Here is a 27,419-nt window from a genome sequence, read left to right as displayed (position 1 = left end):
CAGCCCTCAATGCCAAAAAATATAAATAAATAATAATTTCCTCTGGATATTGAGAGCTATTGGAATAATGAATATTTTGTCATTGTTTTTCTATTTAGATGGGGTTGGGGGTCTGGCTTTGTTTTCCCAGGCTGGCCTCTACTCACAATCCTCAACTTCTGTCTCCCAGCAACTGGCATTACAAATATGCCACTATACCCTAATGATAAATAAGAATTTTATTACTTTTTATTTTTAATACATTCTGGAGTAATAATGTATTACTTTGAAATAATGGAAACAATAAAAGTTACTTTGTAAATCTTTGTTACAAGAAATGGGTATTCTGTTAACTTCTCAATTTTTGTAGAGGAAAATAATGTAATTTTGTTAAATGAATAAATAGAAATCTTTAAAAACTGGAGTTACCTCTAAAAGATGTTATGTTGTCTTTGGAGTTTGAGGACAAGGTATTATTTCTTTCATTTTATTATCTTGCATTTTTTTTCTTTCAAAAAAAATGCATGTTTTACTTTGCTAAAATAAAAGATGAAACAAAATGTGTCTCAGTGTAGTATTTTAAAATTTATTTTCATCCTGGTTACCCTACCCTTTCCCTTTGCCACTCAGCAGGCAGATCAAAGAAAACACCTAGTGAATGACAATTTGAGTAACAGTCATATCAAGTAGAGACAAATTGTGAATTGCTCAATATAAAGCATGATGTTTTGTTTTTCTTCCCTTTCCTTTTTTTTTTAATTGAGGAGTGGGTATATAGCTTCTCAGTTCATATAAACTACATTCTACCCTTTACTCTTATGAGGGCCTTTTTAATCAAAACAGTTGTCACAGTTTGTATATTCAGTGCCCTCTAGTGCATTATTTTTTAATTACAAAAGCATAATTTATCCTTGCTAAGCTGGTAGGAAAAAAATGTAAACTTCAGTCCATCTTTCCACTGTGATTTATTTTCCTAAGAGACCTATCTACACCTACATGCCTTTTCTTAGCCAAGAGATGCAGTAGGCTGCAATTTTTCTTATCTGTAAAGTAAGCATGATAATCGTAAGTACCAGAGTTCCTCTGAAGACTAAATGAGTAAATACATGAAATGAGGTTGCCTGGCACATAGTAGGGGCTCAATAAATGCAAACTTTTTTGGGGGGAGTGTGTAGTGCTGATTATGGAAACCAGGGTCTTGGTTATGCTAGGCAAATGCTCTAATCCCAAGACCCTGATTGTTTTTCCAAATATAAATTCAGTCAATTCTATGCATGATTGAAGCCAAATAAACTCATCTTGGTTCAGGTGTCCTAATTATAATCTAGTTGGGGAGTGTAAGGAACATTAAAGAGTAATCAGAAAGTAAAGAATAAAAGCCTAGAGATAGGGGCTGGGGTTGTGGTTCAGTGATAGAGCACTCGCCTAGCATGTGTGAGGCACTGGGTTTGGTCCTCAGCACCACATAAACAAAATAAAGGTATTGTGTCCATCTACAACTAAAAAAGATTTATTTTTTAATTATTATTATTTTTTTAGGTGTAGATGGACACAACACAATGCCTTTATTTTTATGTGGTGCTGAGGATCGAACATGGGTCCTGCCTGTGCTAGGCAAGTGCTCTACCACTGAGCCACAATCCAGCCCCAAAAAAATCTTTAGAATTATCTCTAGACTTTTTTTAATCTAGTCCCATCTTACTGAGTCACTTCATGACAATTCTGAAGTCAGGGATCATGTTAAATTTCTGTGTATTCTTCCTGGTGCATATAATTGTGCACCCTCACGATATTTCTTGTTTTAATATTCAAGATCTAACTTTAGTCCAGAGGATTTTGCAATAGAGTAACTTCTGAACAGGATCTGTGTTATCAATGTGCAAAAATAAAAAAAAGTGTAAACCAAATTAATTTTCTCAAACAGCCACCAGTTAATCTTTTATTGAGCTTTTATTAAGGTCTAGACACTACCAAGCAATTTGCATATGTGACTTCTTACTTTCACAAACATTCAATAAAGGAAAGGGACTATCCCTGTTTTTCCATGGAGAAAGCTGTTCTGACACTGATAATAATTGATAGAGTCATACTTAAATCTGAACCTACCTCTTGGGTCTACAAACATAACACTCCATCAGAAACTTTCCAAAGGAAGAACTTTTTAAGTTAAGCAGTTTTCAGAAGTGTATTCAAGGAGAATCTTAGCATTCTTCTCAAGCACCACACCAATAGTTTAAGCCTGCTTTTTCAAGAAAGCCCTCCTATCCATCCTTGCCATAATGATAATTATCGTATTTATTTGGTATCTCACAGTTTTGAAAGGTGGTAGCTTATGTTTTCTAGAAACCCTTTGCATTTGTCATTAACTGAACCTCCAAGCTGGGAGCAAGTTCTTTTCTGGCAGAAGACTACAGCTGCTATTATTTACCCTCCAGGGGATGATAAAAAGCAAATCCCAAGCCTCAGAGCTGGGAACATGGAGCTCTGGCTGTGCAAGCATATAAAGAAATTTAGACAAAGGGGGAGGGGAGGCTCACATTCTGGCAATCCTGGTTGCATAGGGCCATAAGCTTTCCTGCTGGAAGCTGTACCACAGACCCAAAAGCTCCATCTGGGTTGGCAAAACCACATTCACCAGTCCTTGAATCAGCCGTTCCTATCTATGTGCTCATTGCCTGTTCCAAATGTCATCTCCTTTCATTGCTTTTCCTCCAACTTTCCTTCCTGACCCTCATCCTCAACCCTAATCAGTTCTCCTCTTTAAAAGCTTCCTCCTGGTTTACACCTTAACCTCTTTGAAGGATTGCAGAACCAAAGCTTGTGTGGGCTGAAGGTTATAAATCAAAGGCATAGACAGGCAGTGTTGGGGAGGAGACTCCCAAAGAGTGGAGAGGCAGCAACTTCAAAACAAATGGACTTCTTTCATTCCATTAGGATTTTGATTTTTAAGGTCTACTGTTGTGGAAGAGCATGTCACCATAAGCTAGGGTTTCTGGAACTTTGGGAAAAAGCAAAGCAGAAGTAGAGAGTTGCCCATATGTCTTCTGTAACAGTTTCAGCAAAACTGGCCTAAAGAAGCCTCAGTTTCTTCTTCAGCAGAATAGGTATCACATTTCAAAAGTGGCTTTAAAGCATAGTGGCATCAACCATCGATAGTTTATCCATAATTAGAAATTTCACCAAAGGACAGAAGAGGTCAGATTTTGAAAGAGCTGACTGAATGTCATTTAAGAAAAGTTTCCAGTTTTCCATCAACTGTGTTAATGGGGGAGATCCAAAAACAGAATTACACTGGGACTTTAATTTTCATTTGCATTTGGCATTATGAGGCATTTGAGTAATTAACATTTTAATATGGGCGGTGCCCATGGTTCTGGAAATTTACAACTGTTTACAGCCAATAACAAAGCTACTCATTGAAGATGTTGACAAGCCTGGAATGCTGTCAAATGATTTTTCCAGCCTCCGGACCAACTCTGCTTATTGAGGCCTGGAAACAAAATGGGTTTTGGCTTTAGATAGAGGGAGGTTTAAATCCTGATACTGCTTTGCAAATTTTTAGATTTCTCACTTGAAAAATAAAAAAAATAAAATCTTATTTTGTTGTATTTATTTTTTTAATTATTTGTTTTTTTTGTTTTTGGTGTGTGTGTGTGTGTGTAGTACTAGGGATTAAACCCCAGAGGTGCTCTGCTACTGAGCTAAGTCCCCAGTCCTTTTCATTTTTTGTTTAGAGACAAGGTCTCACTAGTATTGGCCCAGGCTGGCCTCCAACTTGTGACCCTCCTGTTTCAGCCTCTGGGGTCACTGGTATTACAGGTGCGAAAAATAGGGAAAATGAAATAATATCAAGTACCTTGACCATGGAATCAGAGAATGACCTTAGAAGTTGTGAGGGTATGCCCAAAGCCATGAAATATACGTAGAATTCAATCACCTAGTTCAACTTTCCCCCCACACCAGGGATTGAACCTGGGGTGCTTAGCCACTGAGCCATCTCCTCAGCCCATTTTATATTTTGAGACAGGATCTCAGTCACTGAAGCTGGCTTTGAACTTGTGATCCTCAGTCTCCCAAGCCATATTATTTCAACTTCTAAGTAACTTGGATTGAGAACTTCTGTGAGTGGACCAGAGTTGCTAATTACTTGGGTTGGGAAAGCTATAGATCATAAAGGGGGCCCCAAAAGATCCAGGAAGATCACACCAGAATCACCTGCTAAAATCTCTGGCCGATGAGCAACCTCAACTCACATGGTAAACATATTTTATGTTCCAAAGACCCATCCAAAAAAATCAAAAATAAGTTGCTACTCAGTAGAGGACATGGCTACATGAATGGACACTGAAGTTTCTTAATAGATCCAGTCCAACACCTTGATTACAACCTGGTAAGAGGAAGGCCCTGAATTACAGGCACCAAGCAAACTATACCCCAGATTCCTGACTCAGAAACTGTGAGGTAAGTGTTTTAAGCTGGTTTACAAGAAGTTGCTGCTGTACGGTTTAGCCTTAGTTATTTTAACCTACCTTATGTGGTAATATATGAACAATTCTCGATTCTTTTATATTTATACCATATGGCAGATGTGGCCTTGAGTTTTCTACATTGCCTGAGAGGCCAGATGACAAGACGACTCATTTGGGTAGTCTTCCTACATGAAACCATTTATACCACATGCACAAATTCTGAATTGTGACTGTAGGAGAAGGGGTAATTAGAATCAGGCAGAAAGAACTGAACACTGCCTGAGCATCCATGATCTGAAAAAACAAGCTGAAGTTCTACAGTTTCCTTACCATCCCTGTGATATCACTTGTCCTGAATTAAAGAGTCATTCTTGATCACTGAGTAGATTTGGGTTTTAAGACCATAAACAGAAAGTTTGGTTAACTAATCGTAAATTCTTTCCAAAGAGCATGTTTGTTTTCGAGTCAGGGAAGTCTGAGCAATATTCTGCTAAATGTTTAGCTCTGGTATTACTTAGGATACAGATTCAACCATTGTAACAAACAGATGCCAACACAGGGGCCCAGTTTCTTCTCTTGTGCTACCATCCTCAACATATGATTTCCATGTTACATGCTCCCACTCTCAACGCCCCAGCAGAAAGGGGGAAGGTAAAGACACACTCCTCTTTAAGAACAACAGTCTGGATGTTGCATACATTGCTTATCTTGTCTATGGCCTAGCTAGCTGGCTGGGAAACCCATAGTAATGTGTTGGGCTAACTTTCTATCATTTTAATTTGTGCTGTGTGCTAATGCATGAACAATTATAATTATCAATACTTCATTTGAATTCATACTATGGCTTGGCACAGTGGCACATGCCCATAATCCCAGTAATTTAGGATGCTGAAGCAGGGCCTCAATAATTTAGCAAGGCCCTAAGCAACTTAGCAAGACCCATCACAAAATAAAAAGGGCTGGGGTTGTAGCTCAGTGGTAAAGTGCTCCTGAGTTTAAATTCCCATTATCAAAATGGGTACCACGTGGCACATGTGGCCTCAAGTTCTCTACATTGTCTGAGAGATCAGATGGGCAATATAGCAATGCCCCATCATGAAAAGAAAATGCATATTGAAGAATAACAGTTTCTGCCATGGTTCCCTTCCCATGGTTTTGACTCCATACATACCTAATTAATAATTCAAAGTACTGAGCTAGAAGCCTACTGAGTTTATTATGTAAAGAAAATGTTAGTCAGGCCTAGTGATACATACCTATAATCCCAACTACTCAGGAGGCAGGAGGATTGCAAGTTTGAAGCTAACCTGCCCAACTTAATGAAAACCTGGCTCAAAATTTTAAAAAGGTTGGAGTTGTATCTCAGTGGTAGAGCACTTGCTTAGCATGTGGAAGGTCCTGGATTCAATCCCCAGTACTGCAAAAAAGGAAAGAAGGAAGAAAAGAAAATGATAAAAACTAGAGACGTTTTTATACTATTCATTATTTTTGGTTAGCAGAAAATATGAATCACTAAGAATTTAAGAATTACCATCATGAGACTCCATCACCCACTGATAATGATTTATGATTCTGATGCATTTTCTAATAAAAATGTATACATCCATAACACAGAATCTCCTGCTGGTGATTCACATTAAATGATAAATGGCCTATAGTATTGCGTATTGGATAGGGTGGGGAAAAGACTTTAACCTGTCAGAACAAGTAAAAGAATATAGAAATTGAGAGATTTTGGGCTGGGATCGTGGCTCAGTGGTAGAGCGCTCATCTAGCACGGGAGGGACCCGGGTTCAATCCTTAGCACCACATAAAAATAAAGGCATTGTGTTGTGTCCATCTACACCTAAAAAAATAAATGTTAAAAAAAAGAAAGAAATTGAGAGATTTGTTTGGATATTAGTTCCACATTCTAAATGACTATAATGTGACCCTGAACAAATAACTAAAATTCTTTTTAAATTATTTTTTATTTTAATTTAACATTTACAGTACTGGGGATTGGACCCAGGGGAGCTTTACTACTTGGCTACATCCCCAGCCCTTTTTATTTTGAGAAAGGGAGGGTCTCACTAAGTTGCTGAGGCTGGCCTCAAATTTGTGGTCCTCCTGCCTCAGCCTCTGGCATGCACCATGGCAACAGGCCAGTAACTAAAATTCTTAACGTTTTCATTTCCCATCTGTAAAATGGAAATTACTGTATTTGTCATAGGGGGCTAGACTACTGCAGTGTGCCACCATGCCCAGCTGAAAAATTACTTATACTTGGTGTTTCCAATCCCCATCCCCACTTTTAGATAATTATGAAAATCAATTATTCCTTCCTCTATCCCTTCAGGTATTCTTGGGCACCCACCATGTGGCCAGAATTGAGAAGGAAGGGCACATCAAAATGTTCTGAGAAATGTCAGCTGCAATACATTCATGAAGGGCTACTAGCAAGGGGTGGGTGCCAGCTGGTTGCCGTGCACACCTGTAATGCCAGCGACTCTGGAGGCCGAGGCAAGAGGATCAAATGTTTGAGGCCAGCCCTGGCAACTTAAAGAGACCCTGTCTCAAAAAATAAAAAGGACTGGGAATGTAACTCAGAGGTAAAATAACCTTGGTTCAAGCCTCAGTACTGAAAAAGAAACGGAAAAATAAAGAAGAGGCTGCCAACTGCCCATAGCATTCTTTTGGGGGACAGAGGCAGTGGATACTGGGGAATGAACCTAGGGCCTCCTGCAGGTGCTCTACCTCTGAGCTATATTCCCAGCTCAAGATCTCCCTTCATACCTCTTCCCCAGAGCCAAGAGGAGTCAAAGCAGTCTGCTGGAGGATGCTGCCATTTTACCCTGCACCAGCTCCTCAGCCCTATCAGCCCGAACTCTACTAATGTACCAATCAGCATTTCCTGGTTTTATCTAATCTCTTCTATTTGCTCCACCCTCTGAGAAGGAAATAGGAAAACAGATTTGCAGAAGTTGGTAAAATCTAGTGTCAGAAGGCAGGGTTCCATTTCTAGATCCAAGAAAAACTTCCTGTTTTGTTAAGACTTTTCTTAGGAGCGGAAACTAGCTCTCTCAAATGAAAACCACAATTAATAATTCGATAATGTGTACTGTGTATTTAGCAAGCCTAAAATACAAGAGGGGATTGGTGAAAAGAAACCATCAGCTGAACGCCCCCAACTGAGCAGAATTCCTCCTCACTTCCCCACCACCACTGCCTGAAGGAACAGGGACAACTAGGGGAGTAGAAAAGCATTTGGGACAACCTGGCAAAGTAACCCAGCAAAGCCTCAGTGGTCACTCAAGGACTGTTTTACTCAGATTGCTCATCCTTTATCCAGATGGAATTAAATTTTTACAAAACAAAACAAAACAGAAAAGCTGCTGTGTTGGCCTACAAATTAACCCCAGGATTGGTTCAACATATGAAGTTTATGTCTTGCTTTCCTTATGTAACCAACACAGCTGGTGGTAGAATAGGAAGTAGAGACAAGAGGATTCTATTCAAGAGCCCTGGATGACAGACATTTGGAGCTGTATTACTAGCGCTTAAGACCTCCACCATCCTGGCAATAGAAGAAGAAAATACGTGGAGAATTCACACCTGCACTTCTGTGCTTCAGCCTGGAAGTGACAGTTTCTCAGTGGTTATAAAAACAAACAGGGGGCTAGATAGATGGGAAAGCATATAAATATTTGGTAAGTAATAAATACCTCTTCCCTAGCATCCTTTGGGGGTTGGGGAAAGTGCATGCTGGGGACTGAACCCAGGAGCTTTCTACCACTGGGCTATAGCTCCAGCCCTTTTTGAGACAGGGTCTCACTAGGTTACCTAGCCTGTCCCCAAATTTGTGATCCTCCTGCTTCAGCCTCTGGAGTTGCTGGAGTTTCAGGTGTGCACCACTATGCCTGACTTCCTAGCAGCCTTTTAACGCTTCAAGCATGCTACAACATGTTGTAGCAGCTCAGAATCCTAAAAGGATCACTTGTCTCATCTAAGGTTCTTATTTATTGAGCATCTTAACGTCTCTGGTCAAAAATAGCCTGCCCCATTTAAGGGTGGATTCTACATAAGGACTTCACTCTCAAAAGTTTCTCTCTCTCTCTCTCTCTCTCTCTATATATATATATATATATATATATGTATGTTTTTTTTTTTTTTACCTAATTAGCTAGTCCACAGGAACTAGCAGTTCAGCATGATCTCACAGAATGTTGTTGGGAGACTGACACAGCTTGGTATCCCTGGAAGCATGGATTGATCAGTCACTGGAATCAAAGCTAGTTATTTATTTATTTTTTTAAATCATGGAATTGTAGGCCATCCACATGTAATTCAACTTAAATGACAACATAAAACTGAAGAATTGTTCTCTGAAGGATAGTTGACCAAAATTGTTTCAAATACATTATGATTCAAGCCTCCTCTTGCAAGAATTGACTCATGTTTGATTCTAGGCCAGTGTCTTCATGCCCAGGGAGGATTCTCTGTACTCATAATAATTACTAATTAGTTATATACACAGTCATACACCTATGATGAAGTTCTCATGAACAAACTTGTATGCCCTTACCAGGAAGCAAAAAGATTCACTTTCTGTGTGATAGCTCATCCAGTTCTTAAATTTATCTGCCTTCCCCTCTTGCTCCTTCCTTTGGGAACATTTTATCATTCACCAAAAAGGCAGGAGAGAGCAAGGGAAATACAGATGAGTAGGAAGCTCACTGACTTCACAGAGCGGTTCTCAGTCACTTTGTTTTACTTGGCCTGCTTCAGAGTTGTTTGGGGACACATGAGGTTCTCCTACCATGAGGCCCTTTCCAGACCTGGTTTCCCCTTGGAATGACACATTATCCTTCCTTCAAATGTGGCAATTGTAAATTCCTGCCTGGGGAGCAGCAATTGCTTTGAATTACACACTATTTGAATAACCCAGTATGGAATTAACAAGGCCTCATTGTTCTTCAGTACTTTATTGAAATCTGCTATAGTAATTTCTGGTGACATTATATTCCCCTGCCTTGCATTTGACTATGCAAAGGAACAGTTTTTTTTCCTCCACATTGTAATTGGTTATTTTTAATTTTATATGTAATAAAACTTTTTACCATTTTATCAACACTGAACAGGAAGAAATAATAGTATCGGGGTTTTTCATTTCACTTTTTTCTTTCCATTTGCCGCAGTCTGGCTGGGCACAATCAGGAGCCACTTGTCAAAAGAAACTAACTTTATTTTTAGAACCACACACGCCAAACAAAACAGCCTCTCAGGAAAAACCCTCAGAGCCTCAACTGCCACCACCGGCTTTCCACAAGCCTCTCTCTCCCACACCTCCTGCTCTTGAGGCCGATTGGCTGAGTCACGTGGGTGGAGCCAAAAAAGTCCCCCAATGAGCAGCTCCATGGTCTGAAAGGGCAGGGAAACAGCCCAATGAGCATCACCGCAGAGGAGCCAATCAGCTAGATGTTGCTGGGGCCGAGGAGCCAATCAGCTAGATGTTGCTGGGGCCGCTGTGAAGCAATCATCAGCCGGCAGCTGGAAGTTTGCTGGGGCCCCTTCGGCTGTGGCTCTCAACACCATTTCCCTCTCTTTGGCATCTCTGATATGATCCCTCACCTTAAAAGTTTCTCAAATTTGGGGTGTCCAAAATAGTACTTCATGACTGCCATATACACACAGTATATCCACACAATTTAGGATTCTCCCCCCTTACAATTTGAGTATATGCTCTTTCTTAAATAGACCTCAGGAGCACCAAATCAATCAATAATCATCCCTGGCTCATGACACACTCATCATTGGTCTAGAATGCTATCTTAAATGTGTTTTTATGACAACTCAAGACAAACAATCTAGATTTACTCTTTAAATTAAAAACAATTATATGGGTGAAGTGACACATAGCTAGTTACAGCGACTCCTGAGGCTGGGGCAGGAAAATCATTTGAGCCCCCAAATTGAGGAAGCCTGGGCAACAGTAAAATGCTATTTTTTGTTTGTTTTGTTTTCTTTCTCCTAGTACTATGGATTGAACCCAGAGGCCCTCTACCACCTGAGTTACATCCCCAAGTCCTTTTTAATTCTCTTTTTAATTTTGAGACAGGGTCTCAAAAATTTGCTAAGACTGGCCTCAAACTTGCAATCTGGCCAAGCATGGTGGCACACACCTGTAATCTCAGCAGCTGGGGACAGGAAGATCGAAAATTCAAAGCCAGATGCAGTAATGGCAAGGCACTAATCAACTCAGTGAGACCCTGTCCCTAAATAAAATACAAAATAGGACTGGGGATGTGGCTCAGTAGTTGAGTGCCCCTAAGTTCAATCCTCGGTACCCACCCCCCCACAGAAAAAACCCAAAAAACTGGCAATCCTCCTGCCCCACTCTCCCAAATCACTGGGATCATAGGCATACCACCATGTTCAACTAAGACCCCATTTCTTTAAATTAAAATTTTTTCAAAAAGTTTCTCACTTGTAAATTGTTTAATCATTTGCGGATAAAACTTAACAACCAATAGTAAATCTACCAATATTTACTTCCTAACTAAAATTATTTGTAACAGAATCAAAATTGAATCTGTCTATAATGACAAAGTCTAAAAGTAAGATCAATAAAAATGTTGAAATCAAGATGTAACAAGGCTTTAAGTAATCACATTTTGATTAGACTTTTATAAAGGTTAGAATAGACCCTTATAAAGGTTTCTGATTGAGAGAATGTGAATCAGAGTATTAGGGCCATTATGGAATCTTGTAGCCCAGTGAAGTCTAATAAAATAAAGGTCATGAAGATAAAAGCCAACTTGCAGCCAAAATAACTACTGAGAAAATTTCATACCCCATTAATAGGTAATGAAGTAAAATCTATACACCACTGAATAAAAATATAAATTCTGCTTAATAATATAAAATTTTAGGCCTACATTGCTTTTACTCCCCCAGAAAATGTTTTTCAAATCTGAAAAGGAATAATCTTAACTCATTTGTCCCCAACAACTTCTCAGATCTTGTGCCTAGGTTGAAATTTTTGTGTCAGGAGAATTGGGAGATATTTTTGATAGTTATACTATCAGAAGTATAATGATTTTTTTCTTATTTACTGAACCCAGAGGTGCTTTACTATTGAGAGACAACCTCAGCCCTTTTTTGTTTTTTACTTTGAAATAAGGTCTTACTAAGTTGCCTAGTCTAGCTTCCAACTTATGATCTTCCTGCCTCTGCCTTCCATGTAGCTGGGATTATAGGGATATTCTCCTGTGCCTGCCTAATAAATTTTTTTAAAAAAATCTTGAGATGGTGGAAGATGGCTGTGCCGGGAGGGGTGGAATAAAGGTTATATCTTAAGCCCTAGCCTGTTAGAAGAAGAACTGGAGAGGCACCAGCTGTTGAGAGGAGAATAATAGGGTCAAGATAGAAAACTATAAACCACATGATACTATCAAGGAAAATTCAGTTTTTGATATGATAGCCAGAAAAATTGAACAACTACTAGAAGCAGAAAGGAATCTACTTGAACATGGATCCACATACATTGGACTTAATGCTGCTCTCTGTGGCCTAATAGCAAACAGTCCTTTCCAGCGCATCTTACACATAACACAGGCCGGAATAGCTGCTGGCTTACCAATAGCAGTTCTCCCATTTTGACAGTGAATGCATCTTTCAAAGGTTTTGTAGGTTTACCTTTGAATATAGGTGATTTGAATTGTGAAAACTGTACCATGACACAGGTTGGACTTGTTGGTTTTGTTTTAGGAGGTCTATACCCTATGTTCTTGGCTATGACTATAAATGGTGGCCTAGCAGCCAGGTATCAATCAGCCCTGCTACCAGACAAAGGAAACACCTTAATTTACTGGATTAAAATTTCTAAGCCTATCTTCAGAAAGATATTATTTCCCATTTTACTTCAGACTATGTTGGCAGCATAGTCTAGGGTCTAGACCATATAAAGTACTTATAAAGGCCCTTCAGTTACCTCAACCTGGCCTAGAAATTCACTGATTTCGAGCAATGTCTCCTAATGTTAAAAATAAACATAAACTTGTAATTTATCTTAAGAGGTATGATTCTGGGGCTGTGGCTGTGGCTCAGTGGCAGAGCACTTGCCTAGCATGTGTGAGGCACTGAGTTCGATCCTCAGCACCACATATAAATAAATTTAAAAAAAAGGTACATCAACAACTAAAAAATATTTTAAAAAAAGAGAGAGGTATAATTCTGGGACCTACAACAAAAGGCTACACACAGAGCAACAAAGACTGGACTCCAGATGCCCACTTAATACATTAAGCATTGAATTTGGACTGTAACATTAGAAAAAAATACAGAAATTTTCAATGAAGACTTTACAAAGTCAAACAGGAAAATTAAAACAAAAATTGATATAGCAAAAAAAAATCTTTAGATGGTGATCATGAATGCTTTAAAAAAAAAAAGTCTGTAATCTGTACTGAAAGGATTTTATCCTATACAGTTGCATGCCAGCTTCTCCCATTTCCAAACCAGAGGCTTTCTTTGAAGAATTTCCTATTAGAAAAAAATTATTGACAGCAGCCATGAAGTGGTCATGGCTGCTGTCAATAATTTCATTAGCAAGGAGATAGATTGAAACAAGTTCCCTAAAGGAATTATCTCTAAATTGAGGTGTAGATGAAATCTAGTGGCACACAAATGAAGCTGGATGAGCCTTTTATAGACCCTTGATTCAAAGGTAACATAAACAAAAAACCCAGTAAGATTTAAAAATAACAACAACAAAATTAAATAAAAACCCAAGTCCAAAATCATGTAGTAATTTATAGGGGAGCAATACATATTTTAAATTATACCCCCAAAAGCTGTTAAATCAAAATCTTGGGAACAGGTAGAAGAATCACTACAAAATTTAGGAAAACTGCCATACCTCCCAGGTATTGATTTATTTTTTCTCATATGAGTGGTGCATGTCTCCAAACCAATGAGTGAGAAAAACATGATGGGAAATTTGAAACATAAACTTTCAGACCACTGCTGATGACAATTTTTAACAAATATTCAGAGCTGTATCTAAATTAAAAGAAGCAAGGGGGTAAAAGTCCCGATTTGAGCCCAAAATATTTCATATTTCATAAACTATTTGGGGAAATTCCACAAAATCTGCAGGCCAAGTAATTTTATTTACTCTAACACTCCAACCTTTCTATTTCACTTTGCTTCTGCCATTGTTATAAAACTGAGACAACAGCTGGAATAAACCTAGGAGCTCTCTTTTCCAAGAACAAACTACTTATGTATCCTAGGTAGATAAGAAAAGTCTTTTTCTTCCAAGTACAGGCTCTTGTCACTGTTGAGAAATGCTCTCCATGTACCTGTCTGCCTCAGATTGCCTTGTACTGACCAACCTCACCAGATTATCATGTTGTTAGGAGCTGTGCTTTGGCACAGGACAGCGCACGCTCTGAGTTACCAGTGGCCGTGACTACTTATTTAAGACTTAGGAGGCTCAGCCCCAACAGGCTGGTGATTATCTACTGGGCACAGCAAAGCTCTGAGAATCTGAAGTCTCCCTCGTCACAGCTTTTACTCCCTTTCCTTCCATTCCACCTTCCATCCTTCAGTGACCTAGTTAATCAGATGGCCTTTGTGCCTAAGTTTTCCCAATGAGGACTGGAGCCTTGCCCCTGACCTGGGGTTCAATTACACGGTCTTGCTCTTCGCCAGCTCCACACATTTCTCTCTGTTCTTCCACAGACCCAGTGCCTTGGGGTCTGATGAGAGTCAGTCAGTTGCTAAAGAGCCACTTCAGGACTTTAGTCCAGCATCTGGACTCCCACAGTCATCATTCCTGCTGCTTAATTTGCTCCCTGAAAATACTGATCCTAAACCAGATCCTATCTGGCCTTATCTACTCAACCCACTTGGTTATCTTTCCCAGAGCCAGTCTAGCCTGCTGGGTTAGTCTCCTTGCTCTGACTCACCCACCTGATCCTGTATCCTCTCTTCCCATCAGCAGATGCTGCTAAAATGTTGATGATAGCAGTAATTAATGTTAATTAAGAGCCTAGTCTGGTTCAGTGAGGTGGCACATGCCCAATCCCAGGGACTCAGGAGGCTGTAGCAGGAGGATTGTAAATTTGAGGCCAGCCTCTCAGCACCTTAGCAAGATCCTGTCCTAAAATAAAAAATAAAAAGGGATGGGAATATAGCTCAGTGGTAAGTAGCCCAGGGTTCAATCCCAAGGACTGTTGAGAAACAAAAGATAAAAAATGACTTAGTCTTTTGGAACTGTTCTGGGGGCTTGATGGACTTAAATTCATTTAATTATGACTACAGTGGGTGGAGAAACTGAGGCTGGGAGATATCAAGGATTTGTTCAATGTCACCTAAAGAGTAAGTAGCACAGCTATAATTTGAACCTAGATTTTTCTGATACCAAGTAAATACTGATAACCACTAGGCCAAGCGTTTTCAATATTCATTTTGTCTCCACATTTCCCCCCAATATGGTATGTTTGTTAAAGAACTAGGAATATGGATGCCTGAGATAACTGACCTTGACCCTCAGGGACTGTACAGAATCTCAGCTATGCTGCCTCTCAGCAGGCCTTGGCTTTAGGTTCAGGCTTTGGACACAAACAATTAGAAAACGGATTCATGCTTCCATACTCCAGCTGACTTCACTCTCAGGTGTGTGCAGATTTCCCTGGGATCTAGGAAGCCTCAAACCACAAGGTTCTGGCTCAAGCCTTCTGTTTTACTGATGAGAATTAAAGCTCAGAGAAGATAAGAGACTTGTCCCATATCACACAGCTAGTTAATAGAAGGCCAGAACTCAGCCTCCTGAGTCTAATCTTTGATGTGGACCAGTAAAGGAGTCCTAACCGCAAGGATAATAAATGTTTCCTATGAGGAACAAATTATTGCTACCACCCATCTTTGCCAGGGACCAGGGCCTTCTGAATGCATTTACCAGTTTAGAATCCAAAAAGGTGTTTGTAAATGTATTCACATAATTGTGATCTAATTTACTCCACAAGACAAAATCAATTTCATGATAAGAAGCCGGGTGCAATAGTACACACCTATAATCCCAGCAGCTTGGGAGGCTGAGGCAGGAGAATCGCAGGTTCAAAGCCAGCCTCAGCAACTTGGTGAGGTCCTGAGCAACTTAGGAAGATTCTTTCTCAAAATAAAATATAAAAAAGGGCTGGGGCGTGGCTCAGCACCTGATACAAAAAAGAAAAAAAAAGAAGAGGAGCAACTTTAATCAAGTATTTACTACACACCAGAGACTGCTCTATGTATTAAATTTATTCAGTACACATAAACCCTAGGAAGTAGTGCTTTATAATTCCCATTTTACAGATAAGGAAACTGAGCTCAAGAGATGTTAAGTAACTTGCCCTAGATTATGCAGCTGGGAAGAAGCAGACCAGGATCTGGATGAGAGAGTCTACCTCAAAGGTCCACACCTCTAACTCTTGTAACAGACTGACTTTCCTGGGGAAGAGGGAATGGAAGGGGTTTTGTTGCTGTTTGGTTGGTTGGGTTATTTTGTTGTTATTTTTGTTTTGCTTTCTTTTGTTTTTTGTTCTGGTACGGGGGATTGAACCCAGGCTCTTTACCATGAGCTACTGTCCTGTTCTTTCTTTTTCTATTTTAAGACAGGGTCCCACTACATTGCGAGGCTGGCCTTAAACCTATAATCCTCCTGCCTCAGCCTCCCAAGACACTGGGATTACAAGTACGTGAAGCCGAGTGCAGCAGGAATGAAAGTTTTTGAAGATGCTCAGAAAGACAAGGACCTGAAACTTTTTGTCTCAGATGAAGAGGAAATGACCAGTTATCTCAGGCATCCATATCCCTAGTTCCAAAGCTTACCTACCCATGGAGAGGGGGGACCATGTAGGACCCTGGTGGACTTTCCAGAGTTATCACTTTACTCTAGCAAACTGTTACCCTGCCCCATGTGGTTTCTGGACTACTCTCAGAGTGCTTTATAATTACTTCAGTTCCTAAGTTTAAAGCTTAAGCAGATAAGGTGCATAGAAACATAGAAAAGGAACAAAATAAAACTAACAATAAAACAAACTTTGGTAATTTTCAAATCTTATTGCACAACTCCTTGCTTGGGAAGAAATGCTCAAAAATCAACAAAAGAAGGGAAAAAACACAAGATGTTAAGAAGCATTTTTATTATTGTTTTTAGAAGTTTACTGCAAGACTCAGACTATTTCTGCCAAAAATAACATATCTCTTCCCTACAACCTACACAATTTTGGGTTTGCTGGGAATTTGGTGGGATTTTTCAGGGTGAAACCATAAATTCCCACCAAGCTCATTTTAAAAAAGAATGTCCCAGACATGAACAGACCTGGCCAAACAAAAGGAGCTATTGGTTCTGGAGTCCATTGACCATGAGCGATGTGTCCCACAAGGTTTTGGCTTGGAGACTGACATTTAACATGGGGTCTCTTCAGTGCACCCAGTTACTGTTTATCCATCTGAAGGTTTCTGTCCTGTGGGCAGGGAAGCAAAATAAAATGACACCAGATAGTTATGTGGGAAGGGCTTGGGACTGACAACAAAGCTGAGCTTCAATCCTGAATTTACCAATTCCTAGTGGTGTGAGCACCCCAACCTTCTGTTACCTCACTGCAAAATGAGAACTACAGTGCTACTCTGCAGGACTGTCACAGAGATTAAATGAAGTATTATTATATGTACATTACTCAGTCTAGTGTCTGAAAGTAGTAGCTTAAACTCCTCCACTTGGGAGAGACTGGATATATGCAGATGACTGACAGTTAAGAACAGAGAGAGGCCTAAGCAACTTACTGAGATCCTGTCTGAAAATTTAAAAAATATAAAGGGCTGGGGGGGGGGGGGTGGCTCAGTGGTTAAGCACTCATGGATTCAATCTACAGAAATTAATTCACTAATTAATTAATTAAAAACAGAGGGGAAGACACAAGACTGAGGAGGAGGCGTTTAGGACAGAAGGTTAAAATTTGAAAACCATTAGTCTTGGTTCTTAGTGTGCTGGAGGAGAGTATTGATTAGGTAAAAGATTTAGGTAAAAATATCAAAAGTAAAAGCAAAGCTCACTACCTAGGTTAGAAAAATATTCTCTGGGCTGAGGGCTAAGGGAAGAAAGAGTGGAAGTGATGAGGCAAAGAGGTGATGGGGATAGGAGAAAAAGGCTAGATTTGAGTGCCAGCCTATATCTGAGTAAACTCTAGACACCCTGTGCCAAGGGGCAACGCTAGTTGCCTCCTGGCAGGTGTCTGGTAAAGACTTACACTTGACAGCAGCCAGGACTTTATTGTCTGACGAGCAGAAGAAACTGTGGATTCTGAGTTTCCCTATTCCATATGAACAATCCTTCCTTGCAACATCAGCCCTTGAGATAGAAGGTGGGGTCCGTAGTGCAGTGGGAAGGAGAGGGAGAATAAGCCCTCCCATTGATCCTGGATGGAGCTGATCAGACCACCACAAGATTACTCCTGAGCCAGCACAAGGATAACAATTATGATTGTCACTTGTGTTGGAAATGGACTGGCACTCAGCATCCATTTCTACCTCTTCCTAGGGTACCCATCTGTGCTGCAGAGGTTGGAGAGTTTAAAACTACATTTCCCAGACTCTCTTGCAGTTGCAGACGTGCAGCTCACCCGACTGCATGAATTTCAGGAGGTAGAAGTAAGGCAGAGGTCACTGGCCATCTTTTCTTGGCTTGCTTAGTCAAGCTTTATATCAGTGGCAACAAGTGGTGGCCCCAGATCAACTTGCACTTTTCTGTAGTATAGCAAATGTAGTGTGTTTATGAGCTCAATAGTTTCAGTGATAGCCTGATCCCCCACCTTCTATTCTTTGGCAACAGAGGGATCAGTTCTATGGTATTAAGGTAGTCACTCCAGAAGATCCAAGTTTACATGCCTGCTCTTTCTGTACTTCAACTATTTTGTAGGCATTGGCTTTCCTATATTAATTCTTTTGTGCTTCAAAATCTAGTCTAGGTCCAGGGGCTGTCGCTCAGTGGGAAAGCACTTGCCTAGCATTTTGTAAGGCCCTGGATTCAATCCTTACCTTCAAAACAAACTAAAAAAACTTAGTTTGTTCTGTCTTCTTACATTAAGGATGTAGTACTTCAGAAGAAAAAGTTTGCCTTGAAATGTAACTGGAACATCAGGGCAGTTGCACAGAAATGCTTACAATTTCAGAAAATCACGCAATGTGCCAGAGGAACAATGTGGACAGAACATGTGTCAGAGACTCGAGGGTGATTGCGCTCACCACCCTGGTTTTGGTTGGGCCCTGGGGCAGGGTGGGACTGGAAGGAAATGTCCTCAAAAACCAAGCAGTGTGTTTTCTGAATAACTTTCCTGTTTCAGCTGACCCTGGCCTTTGCCTTGCTCCCTGCTTCCTCATTTGCACTGCCATATCATAAAACCCTGTTCACAGAGAGCTCCCATCCTTTCCTCCTAAGAAGTGAGAAAGCCCCTTTTGCCTCTTTTACCAGAGAGCTGGTGGGCCCTACCAGCCCAAGCACATGTCCAGACTAATACTCTTATTTCAGAATATGCATGTTTATACTTTTCAAAGTATTTCATAGTTTGCAGTAAAAATGACCATGTGAGTATTATTTTTTATTTCATAAAGTGAGCCCTGTTGACTGCCAAGCATCATCCTGTGTGTCTGAGGATTCTCAAGAATTATGTTTGCTAAGCATGGCAGTACATGCCTAAAATCCCAGGGACTTGGGAGGCTGAGTCAGGAGGATCACAAGTTCAAGGCTAGCCTCAGCAACTTAGCAGGACCCTGTCTCAAAATAAAAAATATAAAAGGGCCAGAGATGTAGCTCAGTGGTAAAGTGCCAAAAAAATAAGGTAAAATGAAATAGAATAATTATGATGTTATGTGTTAGGGGAGATTCAAAAACCAGCTTCCATTGCTTAAGAAGCTAGATATGGAGGTGTCTGTTGGTGCCCTGCCTAAAGAGTGTTTGATTAGCTATCCACAACGGCCAGACATTTGATATGACCCCTGCCTAGAAAGCTAACCTGGGTCTGACCCTCCTTGGAAAAAGCATTATCTACATTAACCTCAGACATGGCAGGACTTGGTCTATTCTTTTAGGAAACCCATGTTTCTTCAAGCCATCCCAGTCATGGACCTAACTGAGAAATATGGGTCTTTCTGTCCCCCTTTTCTAACTTTACTCTCTTATCAGCTCTGGGTCCTGAATCACTGCACTGAGACCTCAGCTCCTGTCCCTGGATAACTTCTCTTCTGGTCTCCTTTTCCTGAGGTCAGAGCTCCCAGACACAGTCCTGAGGAAGGTGAAATACACAGCCTCTGTTCTTCAGAGAAACAGGACCAATAGGAAGTGTGTTTATATAGAGATATTGAGGAATTGGCTTACACTTCTGTAGAGATTTGACAAGTCCCAAATCTGAAGTGGGTAGGACAGGAGGCTGGAGACCCTGGAAGGAGTTATAGTTCAAGCCCAGAGGCAGTCTGCCAGGAAGAGCAGATGTTGCAGATGAAGTCCTAAGGTGATCTGCCACCGAAGTCACTCTTGTGGGGTAGGAGTGGGATGTCAGCCTTTCGTTCTATTCAGGTATTCAATCAACCAAAGGAGGCCAGAACAGCTGACCAAATGTCTGGGCACTGTGATCCAGCTGCGTTAACACAAAATTTACCATCACAGGCCCTTGTTACTGTGACAGGGGAAAATTGTCTCATGTTCTGGTGTACTTGGCCTCACCCCTTCTCCCATGTAGTCACTTCATCACAGGTCCCCCTCCAGTGCCCCGTCCCCTGACTTTAAGGGCCTGGTGTGCTTTGAGAATCAAGGGTGGGGAAGTGCCAAGTAGAAGGAGGTTGCTGAACTGGACACTAATTAGGGAAATGCTGGGCTCAAAACTGGCTCTCTTCACAAATTCCCAGCTGGTATCCATCTCTTGGCCAAGCCAGAGAACACTCTTTTCCCTCAGGGTTACTTCCACAGCAATGTTCCACCCCACAGTTCTGGGGAAGATATTTTCCTAGCCTTCACCAACATCTTAAGAGCCCTGGAGCTTAAGTTTAGCCAACCACCCTCTCTCCAGCTGGTCGGCCCTACCAGCTCAAGCACATGTCCAGAGCTTCCTGAGTCCACGTGTGTGGTTGAATTGAGCCATAGTGACATTAGTCATGTTTACTGTTGATTGAAAACAAGGGCAAGCTGTAACCAAGGCCTCAGTGTGGCTTTTGACTTAACATTTGCTCACAAACTCTAACAAGACTATAAAAAGGACCAAAATAGAAACTGTGGATATGGGAAGAGTAGATAGGAGACCAGACTCTTACCATTCAGTAGCACAAAGGAGGCTTTGTTACTGGAACAAAGCCATGTATGTGTCCTCAATGTTACTTGGTATTTCTTCTTTTTTAATAATACATTTTTATTGAGATACAGTTCACATTCCATCCGGATCATTCACTTAAAATGTAAAATTCAATGGGTTTAGCATGGTCACAGAGTTGTGCAACCATCATCACCAACAATTTTAGGACACTTTCATTACCCCCCAAGGAAACCCTATGCCCAAAGCCATCACTCTCATTTCCCTCTAAGCTCCCCAGGCCCTAGGCAACCACAGATTTATCCATTCCAGACATTGCATATGAATGGAATCACATAATATATGGTTCTGACAGATTTTTTTTTAAGAGAGAGAGAGGTAGAGAGAGAGAGAGAGAGAGAGAGAGAGAATTTCAACATCTATTTTTTTTTTTTTTTAGTTATCGGCAGGCACAACATCTTTGTTTGTATGTGGTGCTGAGGATCGAACCCGGGCCGCACGCATGCCAGGCGAGCGCGCTACCGCTTGAGCCACATCCCCAGCCTGGTTCTGAAAGATTTTTATAATGGTAAAATTAGATTTTGCCACGACAGCAAGAAAATCAAATGAAACATTTACTTCCCCGGGATAGTTGGTCACATTGTCATCTTCTTAGAAAAGGCAGAAAAGCTTCTACGAAGTAACAAATGGATAAAATCTGGATTTACAGCAACACTCACAGGTAGAAATCGTGGATGCCATGTAAATTTGACTCACTATCAAAGAAAGTCCTAAGAGGATTTTAGTGGCCAAAGCATTTGCAATCACATAAAGAGACCATTAAGGGGCTGGAGTTGTAGCTTAGCGGTAGAGCACTTGCCTTGTACGTGTGAGGCGCTGTGTTTGATTCCCAGCACCACATATAAATAAACAAATAAAATAAAGTTCCATCAACAACTAAAAAAATATTTACAGAGAGAGAGAGAGAGACAATTAAACAGTTCAGTTTGGCAATCCAGATGGCAAATTTCCTGATGCCAACTGTATTTTTTTTTTAAACTAGAGATTGAACCCAGGGGTGCTTAACAACCAAGGCACATCTCTAGCCCTTTTTATTTTTTATTTTGAGACAGGGTCTTGCTAAGTTTCTTAGGTCCTTGCTAAGTTGCTGAGACTGAACTCCAAGAAGGGAGTATGCTTTGGAAGTCACTATGCTGCCCAGGCTGATCTGGAACTGTGGGCTCAAGCAATCCTCTTGCATCACTCTCCTGAATAGCTGGGACTACCTGTGTGGGCCACCACCCCTGACTATCTATATTAGGTATACTCTTTTAAAATTGCAGTGCTGAAGGTTGAACCCAGGCCCTCACATATGTTGGGCAACACTCTACCACTGAGCTGTAACCCCAGTCCTGTAGATTTTGAAACACACAAAATTAGAACAGTAAAGTACCTCCCTTGCACACATCATCCTACTTAAAAAATAATCAACTCATGACCAACTTGTTGCATCTATATCCCTCCACTCTCTATCCACTCCTGTTCATCATTACAAAAACACATGAATTATTTAGACAAGAAACCCATACATTAAATATTTTCAGCCACATTCTTCAGCAATTATCTTTTTAAGATAAAGACTATAGCTGGGTGTGGTGGCACACACCTTTACTCCCAGCTACTTGGGATGCTGAGGTAAGAGGATAGCAAGTTCAAGGACAGCCTCTGCAAGTAGCTCTTGAATCTCAAAAATTTTATGAAGGGTGTTAAGATTTTTGAATTCTTTATATATCCTAGAGATTAGTGCTCTATCTGATGTGTGTGTGGTGAAAATTCACTCCCATTCTGTAGACTCTCTACTTACTGATTGTTTCTTTTACTGAGAAGAAGCTTTTTAGTTTGAATCCATCTTATTATTGATCCTTGATTTTATTTCTTGCACTATAGGAGTCTTGTTAAGGAAGCTGGTGCCTAATCCGACATGATGAAGATTTGGGCAAGGAACTGAACAAAACTTCCCAGAAGATGATATACAGTCAATCAACAAATGTATGAAAAAATGCTCAACATCTCTAGAAATTAGAGAAATGCAAATCAAAACTACTCTTAAGATTTCATCTCACTCCAGTCAGAATGGCAACTATTAAGAATACAAACAACAATAAGTGTTGGTGAGGATGTGGGGGAAAAGACACACTCATACATTGCTGGTGGGACTACAAATTGGTGCAACCAATCTGGAAAGCAGTATGGAGATTCCTTGGAAAACTTGCCATTTGACCCAGCTATCCCTCTCCTCAGCCTACCCAAAGGACTTAAAAACAGCATACTACAGGGACACAGCCACATCAGTGTTTATAGCAACACAATTCACAATAGCTAAAATGTGGAACCATCCTAGATGCCCTTCATTAGATGAATGGATAGAGAAACTTTGGTATATATACACAATAGAATATTACTCAGCATTAAAAGAGAATAAAATCATGGCATTTACAGGTAAATGGATGGAAATGGAGAATGTTTTGCTCAGTGAAATAAGCTAATCCCAAAAAACCAAATGCTGAATATTTTTTCTGATATGTGGATGCTGATCCATAATGGGTATGGTGGGGGGGAACACGGGAGGATGGAGGAACTTTAGATAAGGAAGGGAAGGGAGGGGACATGGGGGTAAGAATGACAGTGGAATGAGATGGACATGATTACCCTAAGTACATGTATGAAGACATGAATGGTGTGACTCTACTTTGTGTACAACCAAAGATATGAAAAATTGTGCTCTATATATGTACTTTGAATTGACATGCATTCTGCTGTCATGTATAACAAATTAGAATAAATAAATTAAAAAAAATAAAAAACAGCAATAAAACAAAAAAATTTTTTAAAGGGCTGGTGATGTAGCTCAGTGGTAGGGCACTTGCCTAGCACATTCCAGGGCCTGAACTCAATCCCCAGCATGTGTGCACACGCACACACACAAGTAAGGACTCTTTTTAAACAAATATAACCACAATAACATCCAACCTAGAAAGATTAGTCACAATTTTAATACCAGTAAATGTCCAGTCAGTGTTTATATTTTCCCATCATAAACATTTTTGTTTTCATTTTTCTGAATCAGAATCCAAATAAAGCCTATGTATCATATTGACATTTGGTTATGTCTCTCAAGTCTATTTAACCTAAAAAGTTCCATTCTTTTTTCTTCTGGCAACTTTCACTATTGTTAGAGTTAATGAAAAGGCTCAATCCTTTGTCCTGCAGAGATTTCCACATTCTGGAAATTGTTCTGATATTTTTTTTTTTCTGATTTTTATGTGGTATCAAGTTCCCCTAACATGTTCCCTAATCCTTCAAACTGGTAGTTAGAATTACATATAGAAGCAGATCCTTTTTTTTTTTTTTTTGGTGGGGGGTAGGGACAAAAATACTTCTGTCCTGGTTACCGTTCTTGCATAACTATTTATCCAAAAACTCAGCAGCTTAAGCAACTCTTATTTTGCTCTAAAAGTTATGGGTCAGGAATTTGAGAAGGGAGTCAGAGATGGTTGATCTCTGCTTTATGATGTCTAAGGCCTTAGCTGGAGCTAAAACTCAAACTATACTCATTAATATCAATATTATAACTATAACAAAATATAATTTCAGATTTCTTCAGAGAGTTTTGGGATGAATGGTGCTTCCTCCTCCAAATTGATTATGCTAAAGTATCTCAGAATGTGATTGTCTTTGAAGATAGGGTCTTTCTTTCTTTTAATTTGAAGATAGGGTCTTTACAGAGGAAAGTTAAATGAGATCATTAGGATGGGCCTATTCTAGTAGGACTGATGTCTTTGTGGGAAGAGGAGATAAACAGACAAGCGCAGAGGAAAGACCATATGAAGACACAGGGAGAAGATGGCCCTGTACGTGCCAGGGAGAGAGGCCTCGAAAGAAACCAACCCTGCCAACACCTTGATTTTGGATTTCCAGCTTCCAGAACTGTGAGGAAATAAATGTCTGGTTAAGCCTCCAAGTCTGTGGTCCTTTTTTTTTTTTAGGGCAGTCCTAGCAAACAAATCCAGTGTTCCTTTTCATCTTTAGGATGTGCTACAGAGGCTTATTGAGTCAATTTATTGAAATTTACTTGAAATAATTCCTCTGTATATAATTAAATGACTAATTCACAGTGAGATTCATTTGCTTTCAACTTTTCAGAACTTTTTGCCCCTGCTGTTATTAAATTTTGTTTTATAATTATGTAAAGCATATATTTCATTCCAAAGTCAAATATAGGAAATAAGGCAGATTCAGAGAGTCAAGTCTTAACTTCTATTTCTCTCCCCTCACCCTATTCCTCCATTCCTCCATTTTCTTAGATATAACCATTTTTCCGGGTGCGGTGGTCCACTCTTGTAATCCCAGCAGCTCAGGAGGCTGAGGCAGGAGGATAGCAAGTTCAAAGCCAACCTCAGCAACGTGGCAAGGCCCTAAGCAACTCAGTGAGACCCTGTCTCAAAATAAAACATAAAAAGGGCTGGAATTGTAGCTGGTTAAGCACCCCTAGGTTCAATTTCTGGTATCCAACAACAACGAAAAGATTCTTCCTCATCCTTGATGATTCCTCCTGTATGGAAGAAGCTCCTCAGGCACATGATTTCTGATCTCTCTGTACTCTCTGACTCATTCCTCCCTAGGAGAGACAGTGGTGGTGAAGAGGGTGGGAGAAGATAGGAGAAGATGGTGATTTGGGGGTAGTAATGGGAATACAGAGCTCAGTCTCCCCATCCTATGGCCAGCAGCCTCCTCCTGAGAAAGTCTGGACTCTGTTCTCCCATTGTCTGCTATTCACAAAGATAATTTCCAATTGCAAGGCTTACCTGAGCCAGTGTGGGTATCCTACTCTCAGGGCTTACTTACCCACAAATATAAATACCCACCGAGTCCAATGCAGAGTTTCATCAGTGAAAAAGTTGATATTTTGGCCCCAAATTTATTTTTATTTCTTCTTGCCCATTCCTAATTTTTCAGAACTTGGGAGGGAAAGGATATAGACTTTTGAATCTCAAAACTATTAACTCGTTTGATCCTACCAAGAATTCCATTAGAAAAATACTCTTATTTTCTTCCCAGAAGAGGAGCCTGAGGAGTCCTCATTTGACCTTTCTGTTAAAGAACTGTAAATATTTGCTCACAGCATCAGATGAAATTAAAACACATAAGAGTGTTTGCAAACTGTTAAAGCTATACATAGAGAAAACCAGAAGGGTGGTGATTCCGGCTTTGACGCCCACTGCAGTAGGACTCTGATCCTTTCCGGATTTCCAGTTCCTGCATCAGTAAAGCAAGGGGTTGAACTGGCTGACCTTTGTAGATCTTTCCTGCTCTAATGTTCTGACTGCAAATCAATGATGACTAGCCATTGACTGTTTCCTCCGGGCTTCCTGTGCCTCACTGAGGGTTTCGGATGCTGACTTCTCTGAGTGAGCTCTGCTCAGTCCCTGGGGACACAAACCCCTTAGAAACTCCCCGGTTGAATGGGCTCTGCTTGGCCTTCTGAAGTTTGGTTGCGTGGTTGCTTTTTGTTACACAACATAACACAATCCCACACTTCCGTTTCTGAGTACTGATGAATACTGATCCACCCAAGACTATTGTCATAGGGGCTCTCCCAGGCCCAGCGGCTCTGTGGGTTATCACAAGGGCCAGATGAGGGGAAAGGAAACCCGCCAGTCAGTTGTAGGGAGTTGTGGGGACTGAAGCTAATACTCTCCCATCTCTATCAGGTCAGCCTTGGGGATAAGAAATCTCAGATTCAGGCTCAGTACTAAGAGACTGATTCAAAACCATGAGTTTATGGTTATTTGGGAACAGACATCGCTGCTGCTTGCTGATTCAGTTGGAAAAACCTGTCCTTTGAAAATTACTGGCATCAGGAAGTTTAATTTAATTACCAGGTTATGGGGTTGACAAAGACCTACGAGCGGGCCTTTGGCAAGTTTCAGCTGATTCTGAAACTGAGTGGTTTCACACCGGAACACAGCAAAATAGACAAGAACAGGAAGTGGAAAAAACATTTTGACCTAATGGAAACTACCTTTTGTTCACCTGCATTCCTCCAAAACAGCAGTCAAATTAGCCCAGAAACCTACCCTTCTAGGGAGTCTCCCCAGATGGTGTGTCCCCCAAAGGGACTTTGTCGATGAATTTTATGCTCCAGTTACTCAGAAGAGAGTTCTAAAGGCACTGGTAGGGGAACTTGAGGTTGTTTCCCTGTCTTCACAACAAAATAGCTCACTCTCTCTTGAATGCCCTGAAAGAAAGAAACTGCATGGGGGTGGGGAAACAAGTCCAGACCCAGGGCAAAGTTCTGAACCAGTGCAAGAAAATCTTCAAATGCAATTGCTGGAATAGCTTCTCCATATGGAGAAATAGAGAGGTGAGTTGGCTCTGTTCAAGGAGGGTCAGAGAGATAAATCCATGTTTTAAAAGTGCAAAAGGGTGTGTGTGTGGCAGAGTATACCAGAGGGGAAAGACAAGCAGCCAGGATAAGAACTCCTCTGGACTTCTAACCCTTTGCCCTCACAGGACCTACCCCACCAGCACCCGCAGACACTTCCTCACTTAGGTGGGGGAGGGCTGCTATGCCCCTTGGTGGCTTTGTTCCCAGAATGGAAAGTGT

At 40.6% G+C, this 27,419-nt stretch overlaps 1 pseudogene; it reads left to right on the top strand.

Annotated features, from left to right (window-relative positions):
• Nucleotides 1–5,054: 5,054 nt before the first annotated feature.
• On the top strand, nucleotides 5,055–13,037 carry LOC124106524 (transmembrane protein 126A-like; annotated as a pseudogene).
• The last annotated feature ends 14,382 nt before the right edge of the window (nucleotides 13,038–27,419 follow it).

Source organism: Marmota monax, unplaced genomic scaffold (genome assembly GCF_021218885.2).
Source record: "Marmota monax isolate L192 unplaced genomic scaffold, Marmota_monax_Labrador192_F-V1.1 WCK01_AAM20220418_F8-fsc00065, whole genome shotgun sequence".
Taxonomy (NCBI): domain Eukaryota; kingdom Metazoa; phylum Chordata; class Mammalia; order Rodentia; family Sciuridae; genus Marmota; species Marmota monax.
The sequence above is the reverse complement of the archived record's forward strand: the minus strand, read 5'-3'. Positions and strand labels throughout refer to the sequence as shown.